This window comes from Anabrus simplex, chromosome 10 (assembly GCF_040414725.1).
Source record: "Anabrus simplex isolate iqAnaSimp1 chromosome 10, ASM4041472v1, whole genome shotgun sequence".
Lineage (NCBI taxonomy): Eukaryota > Metazoa > Arthropoda > Insecta > Orthoptera > Tettigoniidae > Anabrus > Anabrus simplex.
The window spans coordinates 6930009-6952770 of record NC_090274.1 but is presented as its reverse complement, the minus strand read 5'-3'; the positions used below and the strand labels follow the sequence as shown (position 1 = coordinate 6952770).

At 38.5% G+C, this 22762-nt stretch overlaps 1 long non-coding RNA gene across 1 annotated transcript; it reads left to right on the top strand.

The window, feature by feature from the left end:
- Positions 1-1569: 1569 nt before the first annotated feature.
- On the top strand, positions 1570-22578 carry LOC137502438 (uncharacterized). Its single transcript, XR_011018803.1, has 4 exons — positions 1570-1630; positions 7041-7113; positions 8036-8107; positions 22377-22578. It is a non-coding gene; the product is annotated as an uncharacterized lncRNA (long non-coding RNA).
- The last annotated feature ends 184 nt before the right edge of the window (positions 22579-22762 follow it).

Below are 22762 nucleotides of genomic sequence, written 5' to 3'. Positions count from 1 at the left end.
CTGTCGGCAGCCCTGAAGATTGTTTTCCGTGGTTTCCCATTTTCACACCAGGCAGATGCTGAGGCTGTTCCTTAATTAAGGCCATGGCTGCTTCCTTCCCACTCCTAGCCCTTTCCTGTCTGAACGTCGCCATATGACCTATCTGTGTCGGTGCGACTTAAAGCAACTTGTAAAAAAACAGAGAGAACGACACACAAGTTTGCCGCCAACCACAACGTTAACAGATCACCAAAGTACAGTGAGCACATTTTTCAGACTCTTAAGAATATTGATAAATACAGTTTGCAGCTCCTGCAGAGAATAACGTGAGTTAAAGCTGTGTTCTTCTTATTCCGTGCAAAATGCTGCTATCTGGCGTATAAATAATGAAATAATAACAATAAAGGGCGGTAACGATGGATCATTACCATGGCAATTTTCGCAGGAACCGTGGGTGCGAATAGATTGCTTCCTTAAAAGCATAAGGGTTAAATTGTAACAGTTCATGGATAAGAGGTCCGCTTGTTTACGAAGGTACTGGCGGAAATACAAGCTTTAATATTTGGCACAGAGGGTGACACGTGTGTCTTCATTGGCCGCCAACGTGTTAGGGCACCTACAGTAAAAGAAAATGCGTCTGATATATGGTATAAAATTACCTTACAAGGACTTTTTATCGTAACTAATAATTTTTTGGTTTATTATAGGTCAACAACTCTTGTTTCAGTTGCCAGCAGAATGGACTTGGAATCACCAGATTGGTGAAGTTTTAATTCTTAGGTGAGTACTTACAAAACTGTAAGTCATTTTATAAAACATTAAGAAGGTAGAGGGCAGTACTTAAGACATTCCTAGAATTACACTAGAAGTACAGTCGAAACCAGTTATATGGACTCTGAAGGGACCATTAATTAACGGTCGTTATAAGTGATAGTCGCAGAAACTGTTGCTAAAAATATCAGATGTGTAGTGTTAGGCTGCACACTCACAAGATTAATGAACAGCACAGGTGAAATGAGTAGAGTACAGTATTCGTGGAGGGGGACTGTACACAGTACGTTTGTGGAGCAGGGACTGTACACAGTACGTTTGTGGAGCGGGGACTGTACACAGTACATGCAGCAAAATATGAATTAATCAGTGAGGAAAGACAATGTAGCTTTATCAGTAATGTCGCTAATATGCGAGATCTTCTCTCTGTCCTTCCAAATTGTAGAAATCGCAACGCTGATGTTTGTTTCCCCATTTTTAAGTCTCCAGGTTATTTGTGACTTTTCTTCAATAATAAACACTTTTCCTTTCTTTTGTGACATCTTCAAAGTGATGCTTGCCGTGACTATTTAGTGGACAGACTGATCTGTAATCTACTGAAAACAAGAGTTTGAAAATAAGCTTCACATTCTTGTTGCCAGCTGTCCCCAAACATGTAACAAACAAAAATCAACATTGGACACCGTTAAAAGCGTTGTTGCAATAAACAGTTTCGACTGTACTTTTATCTGCAATATAGAGTGAAGCACCCTTACGTAGATTTTTTCATCATATCTGAGAAGCCTAACTAATATTTTTTGGGTTATAGGTCATCTGTCTTCCCTCATTTGCCAGCGGAATGAACTTGGAACTTCCAGATTGGCGAAGTTTTAACATTATGGTGAGTACCTACTTGCAATACAGTACGGTACTTGTGGAGCGGGGACTGAGAGGAATTTATCTTTTAAGGTTTTCACAGTAAGTACAGCAAAATATAAAAATAATAAGTGAGGAAATAAGCAACAACAATGTAACTTTATCAGTAAGCCTTACTGACATGAGGAAATGCATGTCAGGCACCGACCAGCTAGTTCATAACGAAATATTAACGCAAAGATCCGTGATAGGCCTAGCAAGCCAGTGGTAGCGCATTAACGTCGCTTTCAACAATCAAACGAGCCTTGGATTGAATGTAAAACCAATACCAAAAGTGACAAAGCCTTTGTGCAGATGTCAGGTATGACGGCCAAAATGGCTCCGATGATAGACATCTGTTCAAAGAAAAATACAAGAATTGGGACTATTAATGAAGTATCCTTAGAAAAGGATGCAAGAAAGAAATCACACAGATAAAGACAGAGAGAAACATACCAGTAATGGGACTAAGTGAAATAAGAAAAAAAAGGGAGTGGAAGTAAGGTGCTGGAGAGGGGATATAAAATGTGGTGGTCAGAAAGAGACAAAAGAGGAAATAGTGTTGCAGTAATAGTGGCTTTAGAACTGGCCAACAAAGTACTCAATGTGGATTATATTTGCAACAGAATAATTAAAGTTCAGTTAATGATGGAAGGAAATATCCTTGATATAATCCAGGTTTATGCTCCTCAAATAGGTTGTGAAGTAGATGAAAAGGAAGAGTTTATCACTAAACTGGAGGATGCTGTAACATCTAACAAGACTGTGATTATAGGAGACTTCAGTGCTAGAGTTGGGAATGATAGAGAAGGATATGAAACAGTTATAGGAATCCACGGAGAAGATCACAGAAATGATGAAGGGGAGATGTTATTAGACATGTGTCTGAGAAATAAATGGATCATTGGCAATGGGTGGTATAAGAAAAGAGATAGTCACAAGTTTACCAGATACAGTTGGAACTTGCAACAGAAATCCATAATTGATTATATAACAATAACGGAAAAAATGAAATTTTTAAGAACATCGGTTAAAAAGACAAGAAGAGATAGAATTCAAAATATTAAAATCAAGAAGAGCTAAATATAGAACCGTGAGTACAGAAGATACAGAAAGCAAGACTGCCGTGCGCGTAGAGGCGCGCGGCTGTGAGCTTGCATCCGGGAGATAGTAGGTTCGAATCCCACTATCGGCAGCCCTGAAAATGGTTTTCCGTGGTTTCCCATTTTCACACCAGGCAAATGCTGGGGCTGTACCTTAATTAAGGCCACGGCCGCTTCCTTCCCACTCCTAGCCCTTTCCGGTCCCAATTGTCGCCATAAGACCTATCTGTGTCGGTGCGACGTAAAGCCAATAGCAAAAAAAAAAAGAAGAAAGCAAGACTGAGATGGTTCGGATATGTAAAAAGAATGGGAAAGGAACGGGTAGCAAGAAGGGAATTGGAAAGAGAAGTTAAGGGAAAGAGACAAGATGGAAGAACGAGAAGAAGGTGGATGGATCAGATTTGGAAGGACATTAGAGAAGCGGAAGTAATGGAGCAGGAAAAGTGGAAGAACAGAAAGGAGTGGAGGAGGCTTGTTAACACCCGGGCGACACGAGTGGGACATTGATGATGATGATAAACGGAAGAAATCAGAAGATGCTTGACAAATGTGGAAGTGATACCGAGCATTAATGTTGACGGTGACCACAGACTATTGGTGGGGACATTGTTGAAATTCAGAAGGGGTAAATATGGGGAGAAAAGACAGGCAAAAATCAAATGCTGGAAACCAGAAGATGAGAGGTAGAATGTTGAGGAAGAATGGAAAAGATTCAAACAGGCTTTAGTCAAAGTAGCAGAAGAAACCTGTGGAAGGACATCATCAAAAGTCAGACACAAAGAAACTCCATGGTGGAATGAGAGAATTACAGATGCAGTCAAGAAGAAGGAGAGAATGGTTCAGAAACAGAACGGAACATAATAGAGACAAATAAAAACAACTAAGCAGAGCAGCGAGGAAAATGATAGCATTTGCCAAAAAAGTTGTCCTGGGAAAAATTTACAAAGGAGATTGAAGAGAATTATAGGAATGACAAGAAAATATTGTATTACATATTAGGTAACAGAAGGAAGCAAAAAGAAAATGCATCAAGTCATCAACAAAGATGGAAAACCTGTGTGGGAAGAAAAATAAGTTTTGATTTGAAAGTATGGAAAGAATACTTCCTAAATCTATATGAAGGTCAAAATGAAACAAATGAACCCAAGGAAATGGATGAAGATAAAATAAATATCACCACTATAGTGGAAGGGATGAAAAAACAATCCGGTGAAATAGGAAAAGAAGATCTACAAATGTCAGATGTAGAAAAAAATGTATTAGAAATGAAAAATGGCAAAGCTTCTGGAATAGATGACATCACAGTGGATGTGATTAAAGCTGCAGGACCTATTGGAATGCTGTGGCCATATAGAATAATGATAGTATGGACTGACGGAGAAATCCCTGATGATTCTATTTTTAGAAAAGGTAATAAGGCACTTTGTGAGAACTACTGTGACATTGCATGAAGATTTGTGAAAAGATAATCTTATAAAAAAATCAAGAACAAGATACATGCACAATTAAGAGAAGTACAACAAGGATTTAGACCTGGAAGATCAACTATTGATGCCATATTTACAGCTAGACAAATAGTAGAAAAGAAATAGGAATTTGGGAAAGACATCACAGTTGCATTCATAGGTATACAAAAGCCTTATGACACGCTTAGAAGAGAAGAGATATGGCAAAGGCTGAATAGAATGGAATTGTCAAGAGAAATGCAATTCAGAATTAGAAACATGTATAACAAATGTCTGAACTGTGTTTTAATAGATGGCAAAAAATCAGAATGGTTTAAAACAGACAGAGGAGTTCGACAAGGAAGTGTACTTTCATCAGTGCTCTTTAATATAGTGATGGACAACATTACGAGAAAAGTTCACCAAGGGTCAACAGCAAATGATATGAAAGTCATAGCATATGCAGATGATGTAGTCTAATGATATGGGAAGAAAATGAACAAAAATTGGAAGAACAACTAAATACCAGGCAGAGGGCAGTTGAAGAAGCAGGCATGGAAATAAGTTTAATGAAAATCAGTAGAGAAAACAAAAAAATGAAGGATGTTAGTGTAATGGAAAAATTCTTAAAGAAATAGATGCTTTTAAATACCTGGGAAGTAAGCTAACTGGGAAAGGAAACATCAAGGAAGAAATTTCAGAGAGGATAGGAAATTGCTCAAAATTTTATTACTGTGTATCAGACATAATTAGAAATTGGAAAATACCTACCAAAGTAAGAATTATAATGTATAAATCGTATTATGTGCCAATATTGACCTATGGATCAGAATGTTGGACTTGGACAAAAAAAAAAATCTGAGTAGATTACTAGCTACAGAGATGCGCTTTCTGCAAAGGATCTTGGGTAAAACAAGGAGGGATAAGATAAGAAATGAAGCCATACGAAACATGATACAGATCAACCCTCTATAAAAGAAACTAAGGGACCGGGCGAGTTGGCCGTGCGGTTAGGGGCGCGCAGCTGTGAGCTCGCATCCAGGAGATAGTGGGTTCGAACCCCACTGTCGGCAGCCCTGAAGATGGTTTTCCATGGTTTCCCATTTTCACACCAGGCAAATGCTGGGGCTGTACCTTAATTAAGGCCAAGGCCGCTTCCTTCCCACTCTTAGGCCTTTCCTATCCCATCGTCGCCATAAGACCTAACTGTGTTGGTGCGATGTAAAGCAAAATAGCAAATAGAAACTATGGAGAGAAATAGGCTGAATAGGTTCGGCCACGTCAAAAGAATGGGACAAGAAAGATTACCAAGAAGAGCTCTGGAATGTGGACAGAATCTGGAAGAAGACCAACTGGAAGACCATGAACAAGATGGAGGGATCAGGTGGAGGATGACATGAATCGGAGAGGAGTACAGCGGCAGATAGTGATGAATGATAGAATGTGGCAAAAAAAAAAAAGAAAATTGGAAGAGGCTCTGTGAACGACCTGCATAAGCAGAAACGTATATACTTGTTAATTGTATATCATTAAACTGAGTGTTAATGGTCTGTGATTCTTGTAACATTGTTGAAGAAATTATTGTTTGTATACAGAATAATAATAATAGTAATAAAGAATTACATTTAAAGCTTAATAAATGAACTTAGATCCAACAAGAACATCACAGCATGAAATGTAAACAAACAGGTTGGGAAATATGACAACTACAGAATGGATGTGGAAAGCAGCATGGAACCCTGAGAGGTAATGGAATGTAGCTTTTTGCTATGAAAGAAACCGGAGAGGCGACTTGCCCTTGGATTACAACATTTATTTTTTAAAAAGAAAACAAAATCCCAAACTCAAAATTGAAAGACCTTTACAGAGGGAAATTAAAGAATTATTCATCTTGCCAGCAGACATGCGCAGTGCCCTAATCCGACGATATATGTCGACTAAAATGAGGGCTAGTTCTATTCCACACAAATATAGAAATAAAACCAAACACAGAGGTGCAGTGTACTTGAATTATTATCTAAAACTCTTCAGGTAATGTGCATAGATTTTCCATTCTTATGCAAGGTGACACAGAAATACAAGGAGGCAAACCCAAGGGATAATTACAACATAATACAAAGGTTAAGAAAAAGGGTATTGCCTCCAAACAAGTAGTATATGATCTTAGCTGAGAAGCTCAGTCGTTCCGACAAATTTAGCGGTGAATGTGAAACTCGATGGCAAACTCCTGTATAAGTAGAAGATGAATGACACATTTAATGAAGTTAAAAGCCGAAATAAACGCAGAAACAGTGCTTACCCTGACGCCGCGTTTCCCAACCTCACTCCCACTGAAGGAGCAGGATCAGATAAAATAACAGGAAGTGGTGCAACCACCAAAGAGAACCAATCAGAATACAGAATTCACCTTCGACTTTCACATTCACCAATTACATTTACTCTTATTCTCTCCAATCAAAAGTCTCTTCTTTCTTGCTGATGCAGTGATAATAAACGTTAGAGAAAAGTCTTTGTTTACGCAACAGGAACACGCTTCCAGAACTGTGCTTGTAGTATAGTACAGAATGGCACATAATAATTGGATCAGAAAGATACTATTTAAATTCATAGATTAATGATAATTTTGATGCAACCCATAATTAAGAGTTTCTAAAACGGAAGTTAAAATGATCTGGATAGATTCAGGTTTATGAAATTGAAACAATTCTTTCAAATCCAAAGGTCCAAACAGAATAAAATCTTATAAAACAAATAATTTTTAATGCAATAAAATGTGAAATTTCAATCCATTCCCACTGCTGTATTTATACTGTCACAATCATAACTAATATTTTTTGGTTTATTATAGGTCAACAACTCTTCTCTCAGTTGCCAGCAGAATGGACTTGGAATCACCAGATTGGTGAAGTTTTAATTCTTAGGTGAGTACTTACAAAACTGTAAGTCATTTTATAAAACATTAAGAAAGTAGAGGGCATTACTTAAGACATTCCTAGAATTACACTAGAAGTACAGTCGAAACCAGTTATATGGACTCTGAAGGGACCGTTAATTAACGGTCGTTATAAGTGATAGTCGCAGAAACTGTTGCTAAAAATATCAGATGTGTAGTGTTAGGCTGCACACTCACAAGATTAATGAACAGCACAAGTGAAATGAGTAGAGTACAGTATTCGTGGAGGGGGACTGTACACAGTACGTTTGTGGAGCAGGGACTGTACACAGTACGTTTGTGGAGCGGGGACTGTACACAGTACATGCAGCAAAATATGAAATAATAAATGAGGAAAGACAATGTAGCTTTATCAGTAATATCGCCAATATGCGAGATCTTCTCTCTGTCCTTCCAAATTGTAGAAATCGTAACGCTGAAGTTTGTTTCCCCATTTTGTAATCTCCAGGTTATTTGTGACTTTTCTTCAATAATAAACACTTTTCCTTTCTTTTGCGACATCTTCAAAGTGATGCTTGCCGTGACTATTTAGTGGACAGACTGATCTGAAATCTACTGAAAACAAGAGTTTGAAAATAAGCGTCACATTGTTGTTGCCAGCTGCCCCAAACGTGTAACAAACAAAAATCAACATTGGACGGTATAGTCGATACACTTTAATAAAAATGTGCTGTTTTATACAATTTGTTGTGCTAAGCGATTTTTAAAATACAGTGCTTTTATAGGATTTAGGCCAGACTGTTAGATATCGCCGTTATATTCTGTACGCTGTTGTAATGTTGCAATAAACAGTTTCGACTGTACTTTTATCTGCAGTATACTGTGAAGCACCCTTACCTAGATTTTTTCATCATATCTGAGAAGCCTAACTAATATTTTTTGGGTTATAGGTCGGCTGTCTTCCCTCATTTGCCAACGGAATGGACTTGGAACTTCCAGATTGGTGAAGTTTTAAAATTATGGTGAGTACCTACTTGCTAATTGTATTTCATTAAATTGACTGTTAATGGCCTGTGATTCCTGTAACTGTGTTGAGGAACAGTGCTTGGTTGTTATAGATGTTTGCACTTTGTCAGGAATTATGGAGAGCTATTATGTTGACTATTTATGTTACAAATATAGCTTGAAGGGAGATGATCTGTATGAGGTGGCTCATTAATATAAAGTCATTGTCATTGAAGCTTCCAGGATATTTGGGATGCAAAAAAAATTCTCCCAGAACTGGAATGTTTATCATTAAGACAGGAGAGATTCAATAGGAGCGGGAGTGTCAATGCTAATGAAAGAAGAACTTGTAAGCTATGAAAATGTTAAGAATAAGAAACATGAAATTCTAGGCAACTTGATGCTTTTGGGGTGTACAGACCTGGAAGGGGTGATGCTGACACAAATTTCTGTGATAAGATAATCAGCTATGTGGGGAATGACAGAGAAAGGTTCGTGATTGTTGTGGATGATCTCAGTTTACCAAATTTTAACCAGGGAGGTCATGTGAATGATGGAAAGCGTGACCAGCAGATGGTAACTAGGTTAATCCATGAAGGACAGAAAGCCTATTTAGTCAGCCATATGTAAAGACAGTTGGATGTAAGGAGATATCCAGATAGAGGAAGCGACTAATACTAGAAATTTACCTGTGATATCAAAGGTATTTACAAAAAGATGTAAATGTTGAAAACTAGAAAATCAGCTGGAGTTGATAAAGATTTCTGGGAATATGCTAAAAGTCAAAGCTGCAGAAAGTGTTACACTTAGTGAAGGTATCGCCTCTTGTGGCTTGCAATGGAAGAAGTCGTGGTGCCTGAGTATTGCAATATGTCTTTTAACACTTTCAGCACTACCATATTTTAACACAGACCCTGACAATGAACTGGGCCTTTTTCCCGGATTACACAACAGCGAAACATAGTACATCATGTCAGCCATCCAAAATGAAGATCCTAATCAGGAAATACAAATCCTAAGTAATTTCATTATACTACTCTTCAGAAAAACATTGCTTAAAATGTACGGAAAAACTTACATTCAGGTTATACCATTAAGCCTGCTCAAACAATAAGAATGAATCATTTAATGGGGCTACTTAAGCCACAAATGAACACAGGTATGTTTGAAATACAAAGTTTACCTACGAGGGCAGATCAGATATAAATGAGAAATTTTAAAAAAAATTATTGCATCATCCAAAAAAATACACATATAGAGATCACTTTTCTACATATTGTCCTGCCTTCAATACACATTTTCTTCATCAGATTGGTAAGTTTTTTATGCCGTCCTGATAGAAGAGGGACCTGTGCGGAGGCAGTTGCGCACGAACTCTTCTACACTTGCCTCATCATCTAACCACTGTCCTCCAAGGTCTTGTTTGAGTGGTTCAAACAAATGGTAGACGCAGGGCGATAAATCTAGTCTGTACTGCACCCGTCCACCTCCCGAGTCCCAGACTAGCATTAATCTCAGGGGTGTCGGTTCATTATTTAAGTCCACAAATATATAAATATAGAGGCATCAATGAACACGGGAATGAACGGAGCAATTTAAAATTAAAATGGGGAAAGCTCGATTGTAAACTTGAATTTAAGGACTCCATGATAGGACTAGGAAGTGACTGTTAACTTTGAAAAGGGTCTCATCTAACTACAATAAAAAGATTATGAGAATGGTTTCCTTTGAATTAATTGCCAGAAGGAGCAGTTTATTACGCCACCCGACGTACGAAACTTTGATACATTTGGCAATGATATTTAAATTTCCACACGTTACATAAACAAATCACTTGCTATACCGCAAGTGGTATCAATATGTTGCTGGGTTGCTTCTGAAAGAAATTACAAGTGGAGTATAACTTACGGATCGATTCCATTTGAATCGAACCGTTGTTCAAGGATATAGCTTCCTTCTATCGGGAGCCCGAGCATAACCCATGTTACGGTCGGCTTCTCGATTTAACTAAGATGACGTACCCCGGCTATATACATTTTTCCGAGACCGGTACTCGGACTGGGTAATGTTTCTCGTGAATTACGAAAAATGGATTACACGGACAGTTCCTATCTTACGATGTCCAGCTGATGCCATACCACTGAATTAGCATTTATATTTTATTTACACATGATCTGAAATGTTACAAAGTAGCCTCAGTAGACTACTGCCACAGATGAGATAACGAGAAGCGGTGGGAAATACCACGCCGAAGACCTCCCCTCGCATCGCAAGCGAAGTAAACAAACACACTAAGTATACTGTAACATGTCCCGTGCGGAAACCGTACGATAACGAGGTAACAAATGACTATAATATTTATTATTCTTATTATTCAAACATACGAGTAGAGGGATTTTGTCACCAACTAATTAATTCACTATCGTCAGAATATTCATTTATCCACGAAATTATCATCCTTGAAATTATTATTATTATTATTATTATTATTATTATTATTATACTCAACGGTTCCTGGCACTGTCACGTTTGATTAATATCGTCATTATTATGCGGGACGCAAACACAAATGGTTATTACTGTTATTATTAGTATATCCCTCTTGTGGTTATTATTATTATTAATGAATAGGTGACCCAAAATATTATTATTATTAACGTCACTCAAGATGTTGTTATTATTATTATTAATGTCACTCAAGATTATTATTATTATTATTAATGAACCGGTCACTTCCGCCAAAAATGCATTAGGCTATCGGTCGCAATTACAATTATTTCACTGATCAACCAACGACATCATTACTGTTATTATTATGATAATTATTAGTAATCTGACCGCGACGATTTGACATCGTCCTAACATTGTTACTATTATTATCGGTTGCATATTCTCATTTAGATTCCCGTTTAACATCTTTATCAACGCTCATTTAATTAAGGCGGTCCAATCATTTATCTGCAATATTTATTATTATTATGGCATCATGATTGTCATCACTCGTCATTACAATGATTACAATATACGATCATTTATGTGGACTCTGAACTCTCATTATCCTTAGATCCGTTGTATCTCAACGAATAGCTACGCAGTCTATTTATTTCGTACATGCTGTCACGGGTTCGAATTCTACCCGCTACGTAACTTAGTATTTCTCTGTGACACTGCCCGTACATTTTACACTCATTTCAATATCCTAAGTGTCTCTCGTACGGAATTTATATCCCTTTCTATCTCAATATTCCTTGATTCATTTATTTCTCACAGAATTATCAACTGACTTATTTATTCACTTCTGACATCGTACGACCTTTTATTATCTGACTGTAGATTCTTTAACATTTTTCTATCTCATTTTGATCTACGCCTTAGTTCGTTCTCCACAAATAATCGTAACATCTTGAAATTATATTTACCAAAATTTGACAATCATGGTTTCGTAATATTAGTTCTACGTGTTCCGGCTACTGAATTGCAAATTTAAGACACGACATTTATTCGTAAAAAAAAATATTGGACCGTAATTTAAACCACACGTTCATTAACATGTACGGATTATTAGCACCGATATACATTTCAATATTATTCATTTATCAAGTTAAATTACCACACACTTTAATTCCGAATTAAAAACGACATCCCGTCATTAAATGATTCCCGATAAACTCAACACCTGATCACTTAAATTTTATTATTACGCACTGCTCACTAAAATTTCCAATATCTCATGAATCATTATTATTATTAATATCGCTTCTCACAAATTTAACAACTTCACTTTGAAAATATGAACACACTAATCAACAACAAAACACAACTGGTATGACAATGTCATTACATCACTCGTTAAAATGACAAACAGAAAAGCACATATCGGGTCTATTAGACTATGATAACAAAATCAAATGTTAAAAAAATATATTCTTGACTACAAAGAAAATATGAATGCATGCATGACTTAACGTACTACCCTATATCTACAAAATTTACATCTACAACAAACTGAATACATAAAAAGACCCGATTATTTACATTGTTATTATTTAATACTGTCCGTGCTACAAATTTAGGATGGGGTCGTTAAGTGACTCATCTTGCTACAGAAGGTAACCAAGTCTAATCAAATTATTCCCATTTTTCCAATCACGCTAACATTTCCCAAATATTATCTACATTTTAGAACTCATCTTAGTTATTGGTAATCCATTGCAGCTTGGCAGATGAGAGGCTCCTTTCGGCCCCTATCCGCCGGACTACTCGTTCATTCTTGATGGCGTAGTTCCACAAACGATTTCCTGGCACATTACCATTTTTACACTAATACCTTAACTATCACAATACTTCACCATTGACAATGTTAACACTGAAAAATTTACTTTTATAAAACAAATTAATACCCTAGACCCAAAAATTTAATATTTTACACTGTTTTAAGCTTCGTCCAATTACCGCACAATGGACATGGACACGTACGACGGTGTGTCGAATTTTACGCCCGTCGCGATTTACGTCGTCCGACGCGATACGCCTGTTTCATACGGCCCTCTTGAAGTGTTCACGATAGCGGTGCGATATTCCAAAGTACAGGCTATTATTCCCTCAAAGTACTGTTCGTCACACAGTATGTTATTTACGTACTTATTGCGGTACAATTTATATTACTCACTCTTACAATACAATTAATTGACTTCGCTATGATATTTATAACTGGCAAACACTGTCCTAAGTTAACTACTTTCAGTTCATGTTGCTTGAGCGCGATCACATTTTATAAGTACTGGCGGATGCTCGCGCCATTAAATGTTGAGTTACTGTACGCCCGACGGATTTGAAGTCAGCTGCGAACGACGGTTCAGCTCCAGAGATTCATTTCAAGTGTGGTGGCGTGTATCCCTTGCGCCCGTATATATGGATGAAGCCTTCCCTCGCGGATTCATTGACGTCATACCCATGAGGGAGGGGGTGGATTTTTAATATCGGCACTTGCACTCCGAATTGGGCGTTAACATTTATATCAAATTAATCCACTCCTCTAGCTTATTTGCTGGATTAAATATGAACTCCTGAAGATCATAGATTTAGGAGATACGGGTGGATTTAGCTCCTCACATTTCGCGCCTTTGGAAGCGTCCCTTACAACGTGGTTTTCGTCCAGCCAATGACATTCAAGTTGTCTGGTTTCCAAGAAATCCAGCCTTCAATTTATTTAATTTGCCAATAATTATTGATTATTTTTCCATGCGTGACATCTAATAAATTCATTACATTGCTCCGTGTACTCACAATAATTTATTACTGATTACTTTCAAAGTTACATTGGTGTCTCATCCCTCCTTCTCTTAAGATGGTATCCCTGAGTCTTCCATCAACTTTTAACGATTGGCCTGCAAGTGGTCACGTGATTTAAGTTTCCACCTGCCCGAACCTAGGCTAGCGAATGTCCTTGCAACCACTGTACTTTTCCATGACATCGCGGAAATTTCCGTCCGCCCAAAATATCCCAGAGCACTACTCATGTTGCAAGCTTCCTTTGTCTCGACTACCCCCTTCTCTTTCTGACCAAGACTTATTTGTGGACTTGTATTTTTCTGGTCGCCAACTAATGGTCTTTCCTACTGTGAAGCAGCTAAATGTTGTTGTGTCGAGCTAATCCATCAGGCTCCAGTCTGTCGTGTTCCTTAGCTCATATTTCAACACTACACAGATGAAATATTTTCAACTACACTTCTATATTTCAATAAATGTACTATTTCCCTTCATAAATCAAATCATGATTGACTTTGGGCCTAAGTCGCTCGGGTTCAGTACGGAGGGCGTTCCTGAGGTGTCCAGTGACTTTCCTCCAGTTTTTCCCACGTTAAAGCGGCGGTAATCAGCCTTGCATTGTCACGGTGAAGAACGACGTTTCGGACCGCTTGTTGCGATACGCAGCTTTTGTTCCATCCAAAAGGCGACAGTAATAAGCTGCATTCCCTTGTTTGTGAAGAAAATCCACCAGCGAAACGCCTGCGGAGTCCCAGAAAATGGTTGCAAGCCCCTTTCCAGGAGATGGGTGTGTTTCACTGCCACTCCATGCTTGCTTGCTTTGACTCTGGGGTGCAAGGATGCACCCAAGTTTCATTACACGTCACCGGGTAAGTTGGCAATGCGGTTAGAGGCGCGCGGCTGTGAGCTTGTATCCGGGAGATAGTGGGTTTGAATCCCACTGTCGGCAGCCCTGAAGATGATTTTCCGTGGTTTCCCATTTTCACACCAGGCAAATGCTGTATCTTAATTAAGGTCACGGCCGCTTCCTTCCCACTCCCAGGCCTTTCCCTCGCATCGTTGCTATAAGACCTGTCTTCTATGTTGGTGCGACGTTAAGCCACTAGGGAAAAAAAAAGCATCACAAGTGACAGTACAATCCTCTCCTTCCTCCTCGTAGCGACGTAGGAGTCTCTGACAAACTTCCTGGCATAAAGTTTATTTTTTGTTTCTGGTTAAGGAGATGAGGAATCCACCTGGCAGACAATTTCCTGAAACGGAGTTCATCTCGGATGATGATTTGAACACTTCCATAACTTATTCCTACAGCTAAAAGAATTGTGAAATTTTTATTCCCCTCTTTTGCAAGAAATTTGATAATGATGCATTGTGCAACCGACCTGTCCACCTCGTGCTCACTCATGACGTACTGAAGCAGCCCAGCTCTCCACCGTCTTTCGCGCACTGAAACCCCATCTACAGACACCCCAGCAACATCCTGGCAAAGCCCCGCCTCAGAATTATTACTAACAGCAGCGGTACATTCAAATTCCTGTTTATATTTGATCCGCCTTCGTATTTGTGAGTAGTTCTTTTTGGTATAGTAGCTCTAAAATGCACAGTCCAACTTTGCACTCCTTGCTAGGGGCGCACAGCTGTGAGCTTGCATCTGTGAGGTAGTGGGTTCGAGCCCCAATGTCGGCAGCCCTGAAAATGGTTTTCCGTGGTTTCCCATTTTCACACCAGGTAAATGCCGGGGCTGTACCTTAAGGCCACGGCTGCTTCCTTCCCACTCCTAGCCCTTTCCTGTCCTATTGTCGCCATAAGACCTATCTGTGTCGGTGCGACGTGAAGCTAATAGCTAGCACTCCTTGTGCCACCATCTATTTTCTTTTCACTGTACAGGTGAATCATCAGCCTGTCTCTCTTCGTCTAAACGGAAAGATAAGCCCTAATTTCTGGACAGGTGTAGTACCTTTATTGTTTGTATTCTGAGTAAAATAATGCAGCTAAAAACTCATATTCGAAAGTGACGTAGTAAATAAAAAGGTTGTCTGGCAAACAGGCAACCATCCTCTATATAACACTAATCAGAGAGAAAATAGGGAAGGGATCCAACACTTCAAAAAATGAAGGTATCGGCCAAAGAAAGACAAGGGCTACGAAGGGCGTGAAAATGAAAGACTCCGTAGCCCTCGCAAACCTAATTGTGTTGGGGTTGGAAAAGAACAAGAGTTGACCAAGGAAGGTCGGATAGGATAGACGAAAGTGAGGAGCCTGGCACAAGTACCATATACTGTAATCCGGAATAAGACCCGCACCGTAAATTTGAGACGGCAAAATACGGAAAAAAATTTAAAATCCAATAACTTACATACCGTATCTATTCGATTTTCTTCAAATATACCACAAATATAAATTCAAACAACTTACAATTAATAAAATCATCACAAAAATCGTAAATAAAATCGGTCCAATACTCAGATCATTCACAATTCACCATCGTCATCTGAAATCTCACCATAGGAACTGTCGTTGCTGGCATTTTTCCACAAATAGTTGTCCTCACTACCATCCACTGAATTTGAAATTCCACGTTTCTTAAAGGTTTTGGACACTAGATTGTTGGGAATGCGCGCCCATGTAGTCTTTATCCAGCTGCATGTTAGTCCCACTTCAGGCCTCTTCACTTGTCCGGTTGGTGTTATCGCGTGATCACCATCAGACATCCATTCGGTGTACAGCTGTTTCATTGCAGTTTTGAAAGGCCGGTTCATGCACACATCCAACGGCTGTAGAATAGAAGTGAGTCCTCCGGGAATTATCGCAAGATAGATTTTTCCGTTCCTCATCATGTCTTTAACGGTGTCAGTTGTATGTCCTCGGTAACTGTCCAACACAAGCATGTTCCGTTTTTGTAACAAAGCTCCCAGGCGACTCTGCCAAATGCACTTCACCCAGTCCTCAACTAACGCACCGTCCATCCAGCTGGACGCGTGTGTTCTAACAATAACACCGGGCGACAAGTTTCCTTACGGAAGTGTTTTCCTTTTCAGAACCACATATGGAGGGAGTTTGGTTCCATCCACGAATACGCACGACATTACCGTGCATCATTTGATTTTCATTACCACCTGTTCTGATGGTTACACTTTTAGAACCCTTTGTATCCACTGTATTTTCCAACGGCATTTCAAAATAGACAGGTGTCTGGTCAGCATTCCCAATTTATGACAGCAAATAAGAATTTTGCTTCCTCAAGCAGTCAGCGACACGAGGTTGATAATGTATAAAGTATGAGGCGAATATTTGTGACTGCAGAAAGGCTGTCATTTTATTTCTAGGGACATTGTGAGTGTATCTTAGGAATGATGATTTCAAGTAACATAAAATGAAGATATAAATGCCAAATGGTTTTGTGTAGGAATATTCTGAAGTGTAGTCCAGTTCTGGGAAGCTTCCAATACACTGGTGTAGCATAGTTTGATAGCATGAGTCGCACGTCGAACAACCCTTTTATCATTTGATCACTCAACAAATGATAATGAAAGCACTGTTTTAGATTATCACAGGTCTGTCCAGATCATAATTTGAAGGAGAAGGGGCTATTTCTAGATTACAGGTATATTCGTGGTTCAAAGAGAAACTAGTTAATTCGTGGTAGTAAAGAAGAAACTTCTTTAAAAGTAATATTTAGAGCATTGTGTGTGGTTTTTTTTTTTTAATTTCCCTGTCTCTTTTGCTGGTAGCCCTGCAAATAATAAGGAATTAACGTTTAAGAAAATTTTGATTTGGAAACAGAATAATCTGCTTTTGTTGACAATTTTGAATTGAGTTTCTGTTGTTACAACCTGGTTGGAAGAAGAACTTGAGAAATCTGTTTCTGTGCTTTATGCCGAATGGTTTCAGAAGTTCTTTCAGTTTTTCTTCCTCCCGGTCCTTTCAAGTTCTCTTGATTTATTTGTTCATTAAAATGGTCATGTATGAAATGTTCCTACATTGTAATGAAGTTATCCAAGAGAATTTCATATTATATAGCAAGTATGGACAACTTTCTTGAAGCAGTTTGTAGATACAGAATTTTAAAATGTTCTTAAACTGAAGATATAAATATGTCCGTGGGCTGCTTTGGTACCGAGGTACATTTATTATATTCTATCCCCAAAGAAGTATATATAAAGCCTTTGGCTAATTTACTTATTTTCTTTCTCATTTAGCTCTTTGGTTAGAATTTGTATTATTTTATAGAGGATATTGCCTTGATCATATCTCAAGTGTTGAGGTTTCCTGTAAAATAGCATAAAGCGGAGTTTTTAAAAGTACGAAAGATCATAATATTAAGATAAAGTTGGAATTCAGGAGGACAAATTGGGGCAAATAATAATAATAATGTTATTTGTTTTACGTCCCACTAACTACTTTTACGGTCTTCGGAGACGCCGAGGTGCCGGAATTTAGTCCCGCAGGAATTCTTTTACGTGCCAGTAAATCTACCAACACGAGGCTGTCGTATTTGAGCACCTTCAAATACCACCGGACGGGCAAATATTCATTAATAGGATGGGAGTAAGGGATTGGAATAATTTAAGAAGGGAAATGTTCAATAAATGTCTGAATTCTTTAAAAATGTTTAATAAAAGGCTAGGGAATCTGCCACCTGGGTGACGGTCCTAAATGCAGATCATTGATTTAGTTTTGATGTGATACTTCTGGGTGGCGAGCAATATCGCTGGTTTTGATCTTCAGCTTGTTACGTTGTAGTCCACCGTGTGACCCTGTTATTATATGAATAATTTGGAAATGTAGATAAGTTTTTATATCTGTTTTGTCCATTATAAAATGGCAGAATGATGAAAGGGATTGGGCGATGTTGAATCCAATCCTAACAGGCTAGAGAATATGTCAGAATGAAAGGAAATTAACTTTGTGCATCTGTATTTGAAAAGTGTTGCCAACATTCAATTAAATTTTATCGCATGTTTCAGAATTGTATGTATTCAAAACTTAAACAGAAAATGGGGGATGCTCTGCTGAAAATTTTGAGTTAGTTAACCTAAGTTTTAAGGAGATATGGGGTTAAATATGCTGTCACTATCACAAATTTGTGGATTATTTACAGCTACATTTTACATGTATTTATTGACATTCAGCTTTATAATATTTACAGTTATTTCCATTCGTGGCTAGTCAAATAGAAAATTAGGTTTTCACAACATTTCACAGCAATATGTATAATATGGTACATTATATTTTTATAGACAATATATTTTACACTATCTGTGCCCTTTTGGCAGCCTCCAAATGGGGAGAGCAGAAATAAATACATTTCTATTATAACATATTAAGTAAACTGTGCTGTTGGCATGTAAAGGTGTTGAACAGGGCAGATCAGAATTCTAATTAGTAAGTTAGATACCGAGTAGTTAAAGAGTGGCATGGGTCCCAGTTCCAGATTCTGGGTGTTTACGTGCACTTGTACGCAAGGTCCCGCTGGTTATTTCTACACAGTACCATATCGTTAACGAACCATTTAGTACCTTATCAGTTGTTCAAAACCTCAGTGCCAGCACGCCATTGACATACAAGATTTTTCTGCACCTTTTCGGGTGCGTTTTGAATCACCTCACGGCGACTACAGTATTGCTATCTAATTCCATGTCTGTGCCCACTGGGGTTTCTTACACATAAATAATTTTAGATATCTCCATAGCAAATAATCGAGTGGATTCAAGTTGGGTGACCTCGCTGGCTAAGTAATAGGGCCTCCCCTTCCAGTCCAGTGACCGGGAGATGTAGTATCGTTGTGAGAGAGGTCGTGCTGTAGCCACATCATCTCGTGAACAGCCCAGTGTACGTCTTTCAACAGCTCAGGCAAAACTCATTCCGAACCACAGGTAATCATGGCCATTCATATGAGCAGGTTGTTGATTAGCTGAATGAGATGACAGCCCAGATTTTCACAGCAGAATTTACTTGTTGGAGTGACTTGACCGTAGTGGTTTCCTCATTCCACACATTGCTCTTCCAGGTACTATTACCTTTGAATGAGGTCTCGACAGTTAACGGCACGAATTGTAGGAAATCTGACCGATAATTCCATTCCTGAAGCAACCACGGACACGATTTGACTCTTGGTGTAAAGTCAGTCAAATGCAGTGGGTGGTAGGGTTGTAATTCTTGTCCGTGGATCACTTGCCGAGGCCCATTGTACGTATAACAAGACGAGTGCTTGTTCGCTACAAAGCTGAGTGTGAGAAGGGTCCTCATATTGGTTGCATCAGACCAGTCACCTGCATTCGTCAATGTTCAGAAATAAACTCTCATCGTGATGGATGATGCCTGTTGGGAAATTGTTCCTGTACAGCCTTTCAGTGGTGAATGACATTGCTACAAACTTCCCCATTCGCAAGGTGAATGTCTGTCAGCTCTGTGAAACTCTTACCAGTACTAGGCCATTGTTTTGTATGACTCTTCATATGGTATGAAAACATATATACCATTGATTGATACCAAGTTCTGTCAAATGACAATATGCCCCTGTGAGTGGGCGCGGTAGAATAACACCCACAGTATGTTCTGCGTGCCGTAAGAGGAGACTAAAAGGAGCCCAGATTGGCGACCACGGGGCCCTTAGCTGAGTCCTGGAATTGCTTCCACTTACTTGTGCCAGGCTTCTCACTTTCATCTATCCTATCCGACTTCCCTTGGTCAACTCTTGTTCTTTTCTGACCCCAACGGTATTAGAGCACTCGAGGCCTACGGAGTCTTTCATTTTCACGCCCTTTGTGGCCGCTGGCTTTCTTTGGCTGATACCTTCATTTTCCGAAGTGTCGGACCCCTTCCAATTTTTCTCTCTGATTAGTGTTATGTAGAGGATGGTTGCCCAGTTGTACTTCCTCTTCAAACAATAATCACCACCACCACCCCTCATATGACAATATAAATACGATAAGACAGGGCCACCTTGTGGACAGTACAGTAGAGCATCTCCTATTATACAATAATAAGATCCCAGTGGACACAGGCATGGAATTTGTTGTCAGGATTGTAGTCGTCGGTGATTTGAAAGGCTGCAGAAGTACTTTGCTTACAATGAAGTTGTGAGGTGAAAAATTATACCTTAATTCAGGTTTGTCGATTATGTGGCAACGTACAGTAATAACCATAAGTAATGTAAATAAAATACTTCAAATTAATGTGAAAACTAAATGTCAGCGATCTGGAAAATAGTAATAAACATGTTTAAACTGGCCCCTCAGACCCTAGGTTCTTAAAATGTTTAGTAGAGCATCTCCTATTTCGTGTTTAATTTTTGCGTGCTTGTACTGAAAAAAAGTAATGTATAAATATTGTGTGTGGCGCCTCCTCGCTAAAGCAGTGCACGTAGGATATTTGAGATCTCATAGCTGTCGTGTCATTATCAATTACAATTTGAAGATCATGTTTCAATTTTCAAAGTTTGTGTTAAAAAGAAAAAAAACATTTATTGCTGAACTTTCACCGTAGTTATTTGAACTCTTATGGCAGAAAAACTAAAATATAAAAATTTGAATATAATTTATGTTGTGCAAATCAGTGATCATAAAGTTATCCATACTTGTCAGAAATTGTTAATTTTTGTTTATTATGTAGTAGTATTGCAACTCTTGGAAGTGCTGAATCATTATTGTTTTAATTGGTGCCGATAGTGTGAACCTGTGGCAAGTTCTTAAGCACATAACTAATCTTGGTTCCGTTTTTGAGAAATTATCGTAAAATCTTTATATTTAATAATACTAATAACACTAATTGCTATTGTTTGAACTTTCAAGGAAGCAGTCATTTAAGAGTACTTACTCTAACAGAGCAGAGTTGGCCGTGAGCTTCCATTTGGGAGATGGTGGGTTCAAATACCACCGTCGGCAGCCCTGAAGACAGTTTTCCTTTGTATCCCATTTTCGTACCAGGCAAAATATACCTTAATTAAGGTCATGGCTTGTAAGGGATGATAAACACATGCCCTTTCAGTATATTGTGCCAACAAAACCAGAGAAATAATGGTGACATTTTAACCTGTGGTAAAATTAGAGTGGTTGATAAATATTTTGCTAGATTATTTCGTCACTAGTAGCGCGCCGGCATTTCACTGCTGGGTTCCGCGATTCAAATCCTCGTCACTCCATGCAAGATTCATGCAGGACAAAGCTGAGGTGGGACAGGTTTTTCTCTGGTTTTCCCTGTCATCTTTCATTCCATCAACACTCTCCAATATCATTTCATCTGTACGTCATTAATCATTGCCCCAGAGGAGTGTGACAGGCTTTGGCAGCTAGCACAATTCCTGCCTTCGCCACTAAATAGGGTCTTCACCCGGTCGAACGACTGGAAACAGGCTGTTGATTTTGATTTCATCACTAGTAGGAAATTGTGTGCATTATATTCACACTTCCAATTGTTGGCAGTACTGCTCCATTTAATGTTTTAACAGTTGATCGTTGTGCCTGCGGAAACACCTGTGTGAAGTGTTTTAGTTGAGATAACTATACTCTTCCGGCTAAATCTCTAAGGTTAAATATCACGACAGTTGCCTCAAAGATTTCTGGCATCACACAGTGAAAATTGAATTTTCACGACCGCATTGTAATCGAAATAGACTTTTCAACCTATCAGGTTGTGTTATGTACATGTAGCACGTGTTGAGAGACCTTAAGTACACAACAAAAATGGCCAACCAGACCCCAGTGTGATCCGAACCCACAATTCGGTTGAGGAACCAACGCAAAATCAGGAGGTTGTGGGTTCGGATCCCATCAGTGTCCGGCCGGCCATTTTTGCTCTATATTTAAAGTCTCTTCAACATGTGCTACATGTACGTAACACGCCCTAATAGGTTGAAAGTCTATTTCAATCGCACAGTGGTTTTTGCAGGTGCTTTGATATGTATCAAGTACTGTTATTGCACAAGTGGGGGAGTGAAAATGCTCTCTTCTTGTGCAATAGCAGTACTGTATTAGATGGACTTACTAATATTAGTTTTTCTGTAATTTTTTCTTTGAACAGGAAAGTCTGCGATTCATAAAAGTTTCGACGCTGGACCTGGACACTTGAAATGAGGTGTTGGACTTAGGGTATATTTTTAAGCTGTTTTTCTGCTCATTTTGAGCAAATTTTGGTAAATATTTCAATTATTTTTGAATTTTTTCATAAATTCAGAAAAAAATTGAATTTTTTTAACAGTTTTTGTATTTTCCAATGTAATTGTTTTTTTTTTTGCATTTATTTTTCACAAAGTCCAAAATAAATTTAAAAAAAACTAAGTCCAAACTTTTGTAATTTTTGTTCATTCAGGAAGAAAAATCTAAAATGTTAAAGCAAAGTAATTTGTTATTATATGAAGGGGAGAATATAAGGAATGTACATTAACAAGTCATCTGTTATTTCCATCA